The sequence below is a fragment of the Cervus canadensis genome, chromosome 1 (genome assembly GCF_019320065.1).
Source record: "Cervus canadensis isolate Bull #8, Minnesota chromosome 1, ASM1932006v1, whole genome shotgun sequence".
Lineage (NCBI taxonomy): Eukaryota > Metazoa > Chordata > Mammalia > Artiodactyla > Cervidae > Cervus > Cervus canadensis.
In genome coordinates, this window is record NC_057386.1 from 41,296,195 (window position 1) to 41,308,836 (window position 12,642).

Below are 12,642 nucleotides of genomic sequence, written 5' to 3' on the forward strand. Positions count from 1 at the left end.
GCTCCTCACTGGCTGAGGGTCACACCTGGGATATTGGCAACTCTTTGGTACTTCTGAGCTGCCCCTGTGCGGGCTGCACATCCTGAGGCACAGATGCAGGAAGCTACCTGCCTAAGGCTACTATCTGCAAGTGATTCCAGGTGGCCAGGGGATACAAGCAGGGCACCTTCTGCTACCATCAATTAAGCCTAACACATCTGTGGTCAACAAATGTGCGGTCTACCCTCTAGTCTTTACAGGTACTTTTCATTGACAGCATGAAGTGTATGTCAAAAATGTGATTTGCTTTTACAACACCATGAAATTTTCATGTTAAAAAAATTCACAGATTAGAAAACCTGCTTTGTCACATTGCTACCCGGTGATTACTTCAAAAAATCACAGTCTGTACTAATGTTCATAGCACTATTCACAATAGCGAAAAAAGTGGAGGCAACATAAAAGTCCATCAGGGGAGGAATGGATAAGCAAATACTGGCATAGCCACACAATGGAATATTATTCAGCCATAAAAGGTACTGATACACGCTACAACAATGTGGGTGAGGCTCAAAAATAGTTTGCTAAGACAAAAAAGCAAGACACAAAAGTCACATAAGTGGTCCAGTGGTTAAGAATCCGCCTGACAAGGCAGTGGATGTGGGTTCGATCCCTGGTCTGGGGAGATTCCACATGCTGAGGGGCAGCTAAGCCTGTGTGCCACAACTACTGAAGACTGCTCACTCTAGAGCCCTGCAACAAGAAAAACCACCGCAGTGAGAAGCCCGTGTACCGCAACCAGAGAAAGCCCAAGCAGCCACAAAAACCCAGCACAGCCAAAAATAATTCATATTCTAAAAGGGTCACATAATGTATGATTCCATTTATATAAAATATCTGAAAGATATTTAATCCATAGAGACAGATCTATATTATTATAGAGACAGACAATCTATATTAAATCCATAGAGACAGAAAGTGTATTTGTGGTTGCCAGGTTATGGGGAGAGAGAAATGGACAGTGATTGCTTAATTGCTATGGGTCTGCTTTGGGGGTGATGTAAATGTTTTAGAACTAGATAGAGGTGATGGTTGCACAACCAATAGTGAATGTACTATTAATAAATGCCAATGGTTTGTTCACTTAAATGGTTAATTTAATGCTAGGTGAATTTCACTTCAATTAAAAAATCATGGTCACCTTAGCCATAAGGAGTAGAGAGAGGTGGCAGAGGCAAATTTCATGTGAGCCTGAGATGAGGAAATAGGGCAGTTGCCTCCCCTGCCCAGGTGGTCCTGCTGAAAGGGGTTCCCCAGCACCAAATAACTACAGATTAAGACAGAACAATGAAGTGGTATTTTTTGTCTTTGAAATTAAGATCTATTTTTACAAACAATTCTCATCCTTGGCATGAGTATAGTAAGGGCATTCTCATACTCTTCTGGTGGAAGATAAATTAATCTAGCCCTTCTGGAGGGAGGCTTGGCATTTTGCACTATAAGAATTTAAAATGTCCTTATACTTTTTTTTTTTTTTTTAAATTTGGGTGCACCCTTGGCAGTGAAAGCACAGAGTCCTAACCACTGGACCACCAGAGAATTCCCCAGAATGGTCTTATGCTTTTAAATGAAATATTTCCCATCCAGTTTTCATTCACAGATGTCTCACTGAAGACTGCATTTTTAGCTGGAATTTAAAGAATGTGAATATGTCCTAAATTCATGAGCAGTGGTCTAATGCTTTTTTTTTTTTAAGAAGTCTATTCCCTTTGACTTCTTTTTTTGAAGAAGTCTATTCCGTTTGACTTGTTTCTGCTTGGCCAGAAACAAGCCCAGGCATTTAGTTTATAATTGAGGTGGTATTTCAAATCAGTGAGGAAATACTCTACTAAAGGGGAAAGACTGAATAAATGGTATTTTGGAAGTTAGTTAATTATTTGGGGGAAAAAAAATAAGCTCACATCTTTACTTCACATGCTTGTTAAGTCGCTTCAGTACTGTCTAATTCTTTGTGACTCGATGGACCATAACCCGCCAGGCTCCTCTGTGCATGAGATTCTCCAGGCAAGAATACTGGAGTCGGTTGCCACGCCCTCCTCCAGGGGATCTTGGCAACTCAGGGATGGACTCCTGCATTGGCAGGAGAGTTCTTCACCACTATCACCACCTGGGAAGCCCCTTTTCTTCACACTTTATAGCAAAAGAAATTCCAGGATCTAAAAGCTAAATTCCAGGATTTAAAAGGAGGAGGAGGAGCAGGGGGAGGAAAGGAGGAGGGTGGGAAGGAGAAGGAAAAAAAAAAATCGAAATCTAGAAGAAAATTAGGGAACTCTTTGAAACTCAGATGGAAACAGTCCTATAAGCAGAAAGGGGGAGAGACTAAAGCAAAACATCAAAAAGTCAGAGAACATAAAAATGTAAGGGGTGTGGGGACTTCCCTGGTGGTTCAGTGGCTAGGACTCTGTGCTTCCAATGCAGGGCCCCGGGTTCAAACCCTGGTCAGGGAACAAGATCCCATGTGCTGTAACTAAGACCTCATGAAGTCAAATAAATAAATAAAATATATATATATATATATTTTTAAATGTAAAAAAAAAAAAATGTAAGGGGTGTATGTGTCAAAAATCACCAAATCCAAAATCGAGGTAAATTCTAAGCTTAGGAAAATATTTGCAGTGCATGACAGACTCAACATGAAGGAAATTTTCTAAAACTCAGTAAGAGAAAAAAATAGAAAATGGAAAAAAAATAAAATGGACAAGAGATATGAATAGACCACTCACAAAAGGGAAACGGCAGATGTTTGCATCTATTTTTAAAACACAGCAGACACGTGGTCTCGGGGGCTGGGGAAAGCAGGAAGCCAACCCAGGCTTTCACTAGGGAAGGGCCGCGGCCCCCGCCCCGCTCTGTGAAAGGGCTCCCCGGGAGAGGGGTCTCCGAAGGCCGAGCGTGCAGTCTCCCCGGGACGCTGGACGAACAATTCCACCCTTTGTAGAGGTTTCACCCAGAACGCAGCCCCTCCCCCTGCACCGGGACGGACCGGCTCCGGATCACTGGACGCACCCGGATCGCAAGGCCAGCAGGGCCGGAGCTGGGCCAGCACCCCGGGGCGCCGCGGCCACCGGGGGGCGGTGCTGCCCCAGGGACGCGCCAGCCTCGGGCCAGCGTGGGGACCACAAAGGCCCCTTTCTTCTCTCTCCTCCTGGAGATGAGTCACAAGAGTCATGGCCGAGGCCAAAGTCAGACCGATCCAAGGAACTGCAGAGGAGGGCCGCTGCAGAGGAGGGCCGCGGGGCCGCGGGGCGGCGCCTGGGAGTCACCCTGGACGTCTGCTCTGGCCTCATCCATGGCCCCTCCGGCTCGGCTGGCACACGGGGAAACTGGGTCAGGCCGGTGGCCTAGTTTGCTGCTGAGCATCGGTGGCCCAGGGCAGGACGTGAATGAGAAGGGCATCTATCTTTCCTTCCTGGCTCACTCATGTGACAGATATCTGAGGAGTCCCTCAAGTGCCAGGTGGGTCAGGAGGCAGTCATGGGCAGCTTCCAGGGAACTTATAAACCCTGGCTGTAGGAGTTCAGAACGTGTGATCTTGGACTCTGGAGGCTGGGTTTGCTGGGGTGGGTCCCCAAATCACCGGTCTCCTTTGCATCTCAAGTTCTGCTGCCCAATTTGGGACACCTCACCTTGGCATTGGATTCCTTTGGGATCCACCTCTGACTGCTCCAGAAGGTGATCCCGTCCCCCACCACACACACACACACACATACATACATACATACATACATACATACATACATCCTATTCACTGGGTCCTGTATTTGTATCCCAGGCTGCAAAGGCCACCAATCTCCCACTTCCACCCCAGCCCATTCAGTCCTCTCTCTGCTTCTAAATCCAACCTGGACTGCATTTCTTCATCTCTCCAAAATTCTCACTTCTTGCTGATGAAGAGGTACTTTCCATCGCCTGGTCCAAAGGTGTGAGCTACACAGTCTCAGGGGAGCTAGACGCAGCCCGGACAGCCCAGGTCTGTTTAGCTGGAGATGGCTGGCGAGGCCCAGGAAGGCCCTACCTTGGAGAAGGTGGGGTCAGCATCAGCGTGGGAAGCCCTGGACCCAAGTGACATGAAGACCTCCTATACCCACAGGCTGAGTCCAGAAGAAACGGGAGCTCGTCCTCACCCCTGTTTCCTTGTCTCCTTCCTGCCTCCTTCCCCTACCTTGAGCCTGGGTCTCACTCTGAACCCACGCTGCCCTGGCTGTGGAGTTGGACTGCTGCAACTTCTACTTCCCTGGGGCCCCAGAGCATCCATCAGAGGTAGCTCTGAGCTTGCATTATAGGTGAACGCAGTGAGGCTCAGAAGGGCTAAATTATGTGCCAAGACACACGGCAGAGTGCCCAGCAGTTCAACTCCCGGGCCCCTCATGCCCTCCACTCCCTCATATGCTCCCCACCCCCTCACGCTCCCCACCTTAGAGAATGTGGACAGAATAAAGGGGGAAGTGGGTAGGTGCGCTGTGCCTTTGCTGGAATGACTTGTTCACAGAACTGAAGGCAGAAATTTGTCTTTAGCAACTTTTAAATGCTATATTGAGGCCAAGCCATGTGGCTTATGGGATCTTAGTTCCCCCATCAGAGATTGAACCTGGGCTCTCAGCAGTGAAAGCGTGGAGTCCTAACTGCTGGACCACCAGGAAATACCCTAAATTGACTTTTAAAAAATGTTTGCTGTAGGGGCTTCCCTGGAAATGGTTAAGACTCAGTGATTCTAATGCAAGGGGAATGGGTTCCATCCCTGGTCAGGGAACTTAAGATCCCACAATGCTGTGCAGAGTAGCCCAAAAAAAACTAATGATAAGGGGCTTCCACGGTGGTCCAGTGGTTAAGACTCCGCCTTGCAATGAAGGAGATACCAGTTCAATCCCTGATCTGGGAAGATCCCACATGCCATGGAACTAAGCCAGTGCACCACAACTACTGAACCCTCGCACGCTAGAGCTGTGCTCCACGAGAGAGTAGCCCCTGCTCACCACAACTAGAGAAAGCCCAGGAGCAACAATGAGGACCCAGCGCAGCCAAATATTAAATAAATAAATGAATCTTAAAAAAGAAAAAAAGAGAAGCAACTATACTCCAATCAAAATTTAACTTTTTTGAAAGACAACTGTATGCCAATAAAAATTAATTTTTAAATGTATTTTAAAAAGAAATAAACTGATGGTCTCAATAATTAAAAAGCTAAAGCTTGGTGTAAAATGTCCAAACAAGACAGAAGTATATAGAGTCAGAATGAAAGTCCAATTCTCCCCTAATTCACATCTCATTGGTATTAATAATGCCTGGGTGTAAATCCTTCCAAACTTTTTCAACTACTAATATAAACTGAGCATACCATTCTAGAACTTGCTCTGTTCTCATTCTGCAGTTTTGTCTCCTTCTTGGAAAGTTTCCTGACATCCCACAGAGGGTTAGCCCTGCCCTCTTGGATGGACAGGAGGCTTCCTGGTTTTACCTTTACAGTGCACATCCATGGTTCACTGCAGGCACATCTCTAGGGAATAACTTTCTAAATGTGGAACTGTGAGAGCAGAGGAATGCATGCTTCTGCTACTCTCTCTACCAGCTTGTGATGGCACAGGGCTGACAGGCTAAGGGCACAGAGTCACCCTCCTGGTGTCCCTGCCTCACCACCTGCTTCCCCAGCTCCCTGGCCTGCCCCTCATCCCCAGTCAGGAACCAGCCCGGTCTAAAGCTTCTGCCTTTGTGCACAGACCCTGGGGTCCTTCAGGCACACCTCAAAGTGAAAAAAAGTGAAAGTGTTAGTCGTTCAGTCATGTCTAACTCTTTGTGACCCCATGGACTGAAGCCGACCAGGTTCTTCTGTCCTTGGGACTCTCCAGGCAAGAATGCTGGAGTGGGTAGCCATTCCCTTCTCCAGAGGATTTTCCCGACCCAGGGACCACACCCAGGTCTCCCACTTTGCAGGCAGACTCTTTACCATCGAGCCACCAGGGAAACTTCCCCCTAGATTCTTTATTTGCCATCAAACACCTCCACCACCCTCTGGCCATCAGAACTGACAATTGTCCCTCTGTGGGGGACCACCAGGCACTTGCAAAGCCTTCCATTTGAAGACTAGTGGCCCTGCTTCCAAGTTTTGGTAACGTAGTTTCTTTTCCCTCCTTTTAAGGCAGAGACAAAGATAAACAGTTTGTCTCCAAATGCAGATCAAGCCCTCCCCACCGCTACAGGGCTCTGCTTATTGTCTTAATACACAGTCCGGAGTCCCATCAGGTGGCCTCAAGTGACCCGTGTGGGTCAGTCACTCCGCAGGGTTTCAAGGAGCCCCTGTGCCCATTCACCCCTTGGCCAGGCACTGGGGGTGAGAAAAGAGAAATAGAGGGCGTGAACCTGGGTCCACTTTCTCCCCAGTACCCTGTGCTCCCAAGAACCTGCCACAACCCAACTTTAAAGAGTTCTGCCTCCCTCTTACCCATCCCGCTCCCCAATAAAATTGAATGCAGGTGATTCTTCTTCCTCAGAATGACTATACCACAAGAGTTAGCAACCAGCATCCTTGGTGGTGGTGGGGAACGGAGGCGGGGTGTTCAGATCAGTCCACAGAACCTTCTGGGGTCCCTTGAGCCACACACTGTGTGTCAGTGTTTACTCCCAGAAACCAGATGGGAAAATGTCCCTGCCCTTAGGTCTAGATTCACAGTCTGACCACTAGACAGAAGCAGAAACAATCACAAACAATGAGACGGATGCAAGAGGAGGCTTGGGTAGAGGGAGTGAGGTTGGTGACATTAAATGGTGGAGAATAGTTACTCTTAGTGAAATGTTATGGGGAGAATGTGACCTCTGTCCTTCCACCTTTCTTTTTTCATTTACACATTTTTACTCAAGGTTATATGTTCTCTGCCTGTACCTCTTGCTCTTGAAATCCCATTATTGCCTCAAGGAAACATTTTTATATTAGACAATGGAAAGAGAGTAACCTTTCCAGCCTAAAGCTGAAACCCCCATGACTCTGGCTGACTTTACCAGTCTGTATGGGTCCTGTCCTCTCCACAGCTTAACACTTCATCCACCTTTCAAGAGTTTTCCTTCTTTCAGGGACTGTGTTCGGAATGTGGACCGTGGGAGGAAGCAGCTACCTATGAACACCCGAGGTACCAAACCTTTTTTGGACAAAATAACACCCAGTCCTGGTGAGATGGTGGTGAATATTGCCTGTTATTATTATTATTATCACTGAATAAGCCAAAACATTCTGAAGTATCATGTGATGACTATAAATAATAATATAATTAATTCTATTCAGCAAAGTGGGAAAAAATGCTAATGATGTCATCGGCCCCTCTCCATTCTCCCTGCCTCTTACCTTGCCCTCTCTGGTACTTCTTCCTCCGCTATCCCACGGCTGATAAGCAGAACTAACACTATAACTGCACCGCTGGGCTTCTGCTACTTCACCTTCCCTAAAATGCCTAGAAGCTGCTTCACACCTCTACACATTGACCACACCTCTCACCCAACCTGGTGAATACTGACTCATGCTTCAAACTTAGCATTGCATCTAGAACCTTCTTTAAAATGTCTGATTCTTCCTGAATCAAACAATTGGATTGAGAGATGAACAGGCTATTGGCCCTGCCTCCCCTCCTGGTCAAAGTCTCCAGCCACGCCTACAAATAGTCTCTGGCTTATATGGTTCCACTTAGGAGTTTTTGATGTTATGATGAGGTGAAAGCAATACAAATTCAGTAGAAACCATACTTGGAACTTTTACCTTTCCCAGGCTAGCCATATGTCTGATACTCTCTTGTGATGTTGGGCAGGGCAGCCACAGCCCTGGTAGACACAGGATCACAAAGATAAACAATGGATACACTTAGAACTCTTCTGGACCCGGACGAGCAGTTCACTTTCAGTATAGTTCTCAATAAATTACATGAGATGTTCAACACTTTATTATAAAACAGGCTGTGTGTTAGCTGATTTTGCCCTACTGTAGGCTAATGTGTTTACAGTAAGTTTAAGGAGCACTACTGTGGTGGCTCAGACAGTAAACAATCTGCCTGCAATGCCAGAGAACTGAGTTCAAGCCCTGGGTCAGAAAGATCCCTTGGAGAAGGGTATGGTGACCACTCCAGTATTCTTGCCTGGAGAATTCCATGGACAGAGGAGCCTGGTGACTCTGGGTCACAGAGTCAGACTTGACTGAGCGACTAACACTTTCACTTTTCTTTCAAGGTGCACTGAGATCAGCCATGGTGTTGATAGATTAGGTTCATTAAATATATTTTCTACTTAGGGCATTTTCAATTTATGATATCATGAGGTAACTTCATTGTAAGTCAAGTAAAGTCTGTACCATCAAAGACTCTCCAACCCCTTGATCTCTTCCTTCCATCCTTCAGCCACTGAAAGGCTGCTGAATTGAGCCTGTTCTGTCTACAATCAGGCACTTCTGCTTCCTAAGGAAAGAGCCTGGAGAGGCATGCACTGCAGAAGAGGGCCAAAGAGTGTGCTCTGAACTGGGAGAGGCAGCCAGGTAGAGAGGCCATGGGAAGGGTAGCAGCACTGTCCTCAGGTGGTTTCCCAGCATCCTCCCTGATTTCCCAGCATCCTCCCTGATTTCCCAGCATCCTCTCTGGTTTCCCAGGATCCTCTGTGGTCTCCCAGAATCCTCCCTGGTTTCTGGCAGTCTCCCCTCAAAGCCCCACCATTTTTAGGGTTCCATTTGCTGTGAGGGCCCCTGGGCCACGGTTCCAACAAAGGGAGTGAAAGGAAACAGCTCCTCACTTTCCTGTTTGGACTTTGCTGCCAACTTCACCTTGTCTTGATTGAGTTGATTGATTTCAGTCAGATTAAGGGGGTTGAACCAAATCAATGGTTTTTCAACTGGGAACATACTTCTGTGTGGCCTGTGTTGATGGAAAAAAGATGCACAAGCTAAAAGCTGACATCTGTGTATGCTAAGTCGCTTTAGTCATGTCTGACTCTTTTTGACCTTATGGACTATAGCCCTCCAGGCTCCTCTGTGCATGGGATTCTCCAAGCAAGAATACTGGAGTGGCTCGCCCTGCCCTCCTCCAGAGGGTCTTCCCAACCCAGGACTCAAACCCACATCTCCTGTGGCTCCTGCACTGCAGGCAGATTCTTTACCAATGAGCCCCTGGGGAAGCCTCCTAAAAGCTGACAATTATGTCTTATTTGGTGGACATTCTGAGGACTTCAAGGCCAGGAGACAGAACTCTCGGATGGTGCTGAGGGACCACTCTGAAGAGGTAAAGAAGTCAGAATATATAGGAGCTTTTGCAACAAAAACCAGGTACCCAGCACTTCAAAAAAAAAAAAAAAAAAAAAAACTTTTTTATTTTTTTGCTGCATGGGGTCTGTTTGATGTGGTGCACAGGCCCTTCACTGCTATGCACAGGCTTTTCTCTAGTTGCGGTTAGCAGGGGCTACTTTTCCTTGCGGTGCACAGGCCTCTGGGTGCGGTGCTTCTTTTATTACAGAGCGTGGGCTCTAGGTGCCCAGGCTTCACTAGTCCTGGTGAATGGGTGTAGTTGCCCCACAGCACGTGGAATCTTCCCAGACCAGGATCCAAATATGTGTTTCCTGCATTGGTAGGTGGATTCTTAACCACTGGACCACCAGGGAAACCCCAATATTCTTGCCTGGAGAGTCTCATGGATGGAGCAGCCTGATAGGCTACAGTCCACGGGGTCGCAAAGAGTCAGACGCGACTGAGCGACTTCACTTCACTTCAAAGAAAACTCAAGTTAAGGAATTTAGCACTTTCCTATATATGGGAAGATGCAAGAGTCACAGAAAGCATTCCTTTGCTAGCACCTTAGCTCTCTGGGCTCAGTATCCAATGCTTTCTCTTCCTGAGTGTCCTCAGGCTGCACCACTGGAGGTGACCGCAGCAGCTGATGGCTGGGTTGGCAGGCATCTATCCTGAGTTTCTATCCTGTTTCTATCCTGTTCTATTGGGTTTCCATCCTGAGTTTCCTCTGGGGTCACTGTCCAGTTGGCTGTAATGGGATGGCTTGGTGGCTGCAGCATCCTATGTTTACTAATATGGCAGGCAACATGTTTCTCATCGACCCCTGGGTTGTGGTTCCAACTCATAATGTCCAGGGAAGGGGCCTGGCAGGGAAATTCCACAAGTAACTCTTAGGGTCAACATAGTTCATCCATTTTCTTCTCTTTTTTCAATTTAAAAAAAAAAAAAAACCCAACCATTTATTTATTTATTTTTGGCCATGCTGGATCTTCGTCGCTATACACCAGCTTTCTCTAGTTGTGGTGAGTGGGGGGCTACTCTAGTTGTGGTGTACGGGATTCTCACTGCAGTGGCTTTTCTTCTGGCAGAGCACAGACTCTAGGCATGCAGGCTTCAGCAGTTTCAGTGCATGGGCTCAGTAGTTGTGGCACAGGGGCTTAGTTGCCCCGAGGCATGTGGGATCTTACTGGATCAGGGATCAAATCCGTATCTCCTGCACTGGCAGGAAGATTCTTTCCCAGTGAGCCACCATCCATTTTCTGATGAGGGCCATGGGGCACACTTGCTGTGAGCTTGGGTGGGGTGGGTGTAGAACCCCATCATTCTATGAAGAACTTGCAACATCTTAAAGAAAACCAACTTAAACACTTCCACTGTGCTATATGTCAGACCCAGTCTTAAGTCCTTTAATCCTCATGACAACCTTATGAGGATGTAACTACTATTATCCCCATAATTGTAATTACTGATCTTCTCTGTAACTACTATTAGTTATAGAGGCAAACAGAGGCACAGAGAAGCTCAGTTCCTCCCAAGGTCCCACAGTTAGTAAACAGCTGGGGTGCTCACCCTGGCAGTTTGGCTACAGACTCTGCTGTCAGCTAACTCTTTCAGTTGTTTCTGTCGGGGAAATGTGTAATTTCCTTGGTTCTTTCTCACTGCAGCAAAAATTTGAAATGGCGGACCAACCAGTGTTATAGCTCCGTTACAGCTCAGTTTTATTTGGCAAGCAAAGGAAGATACATCCTTGAGGCATGAGGGCAGGATGACCCAAAAGACATGAGATGCTCAATTTTGGTTCCTCTTTTTATATGTTTTTTCTCCTCCCCCTGAGCCTGCCCTATGTAAATTGGGCTAGCCAGGAGGGCTGTTTATTTCACCTGAGGTTCTCACTCCAGTCCTCTGGACCTCCCTTTGTTTTATTTTCATGGGCTTTTTCCTTTCTTTGTCTTTTAGCCACCGCTATTTTGGACTCCTTTTTCCTATTCTAACTACCTAACACTTCCAGTGATAAATTCAGCAAATAAGGCCATGAGTAATGATCCAGCCTGTGACCAATTATAGAAATTATGAGGTTGTTTTTTCCCCCCTTTGCTGTTTAGTTTTGCATGTTTGTTTTCATCTGCTTTCAACACTGGGATTCTTGGAGGTCGTACCATCAGGGTCTGGAATATGGCAAGTGCTCGAGATATGCTGAGTGAATAAATGAATGCATGAAGGAAGGAAGGAAATAATGAATGAGTGCATGAATAACAGGTATAGGAATAGAGGGAGGCGCAGGATGCTGAGGAAGGCAGTGTAGGACAGCTACTACCTGGGCAGAGGCAGGAATCAGGCCAGAGAGGATGATTCTGTGCCCTGACCAGTTCACACCCAAGGGCAGCTAAACAGTATCCTCAGACAGTCTGTACCCACAGCCTGATTGCTGGTTCCAGCAAAACCCTCTGCTGCCTGGGGCGGCAGCCTCCCCACTGCCCTCCCCCCAACCCCTAGGCTCTCTGCCTTCCCCTCCAGTGGAAGGAGGCTCCTCCTAGGCTCTAGAGCTTGTGTCTTGGGAGCAGGCAGCCAACTTCTGCTTCCCAGCCTCTTGTCCCAGCCCACCCTGATCATCTGACTGTTCACATGAGGCCCTGTGTAGGGCGTGGCTGTTTTAAGGCCTTTGGCATTTCTTTAAGGGAAAAAAATGCTAAAAACAATAGCTCAACACACTAAAAAAAAAAAAATTCTCTGATTTGCCTCAGATTTGCCTTGGGGAAGGGGATAATCAAAAACACCCATGGTCCTTGATGCTCTGGACTCTTATAAGCATAAAGCTTGCAAGCATGCTCAGTTGTGTCTGACTCTGCAGTCCCACGGACTGTAGCCCACTAGGCTTGCCTGTCCAGGGAATTTCTTAGGCAAGAATACTGAAGTAGGTTGCCATTTCCTCCTTCAGGGATTGAACCTGCATCTCCTGCATTGGCAGGTGGATCCTTTACCACTACAGATTTTTAGGCATAATCTCAGCTTCCTGTCTTAGGCTAGGCCTCAATATGCTATGGGAGCTTGCTTTCATATTAATCCTGATAACCCTGGGCATTAGGTACTAGGATGATGTGTAATTTCACAAGTGAGTAAGAGGAAGTTCAGAAAGGTCAGGAGACTTGCCCAAGATCACACAACTATGGAGAAGTTAGAGCAAAGATTTTAAACCGAGTAATTTTTGACTCTGAAGTGTATGATCTTATAGGCATATCATCAAATTCTGTTTTGGCCTTGTCTGAGGATGTGTCAGTGGCCTTTCAGTAATTACTGTCTAGAAAACAGGTCAAAGTGACCCACTTTCTACCAAAAAGTTCCAGATGGATGTTCCACATCTC

At 46.9% G+C, this 12,642-nt stretch overlaps 1 non-coding gene across 1 annotated transcript; it reads left to right on the forward strand.

Annotated features, from left to right (window-relative positions):
• The first annotated feature begins 2,414 nt into the window (after nt 1-2,414).
• TRNAG-UCC lies at nt 2,415-2,486 on the forward strand. Its single transcript has one exon. It is a non-coding gene; the product is annotated as a tRNA-Gly (tRNA).
• Nucleotides 2,487-12,642: the final 10,156 nt, after the last annotated feature.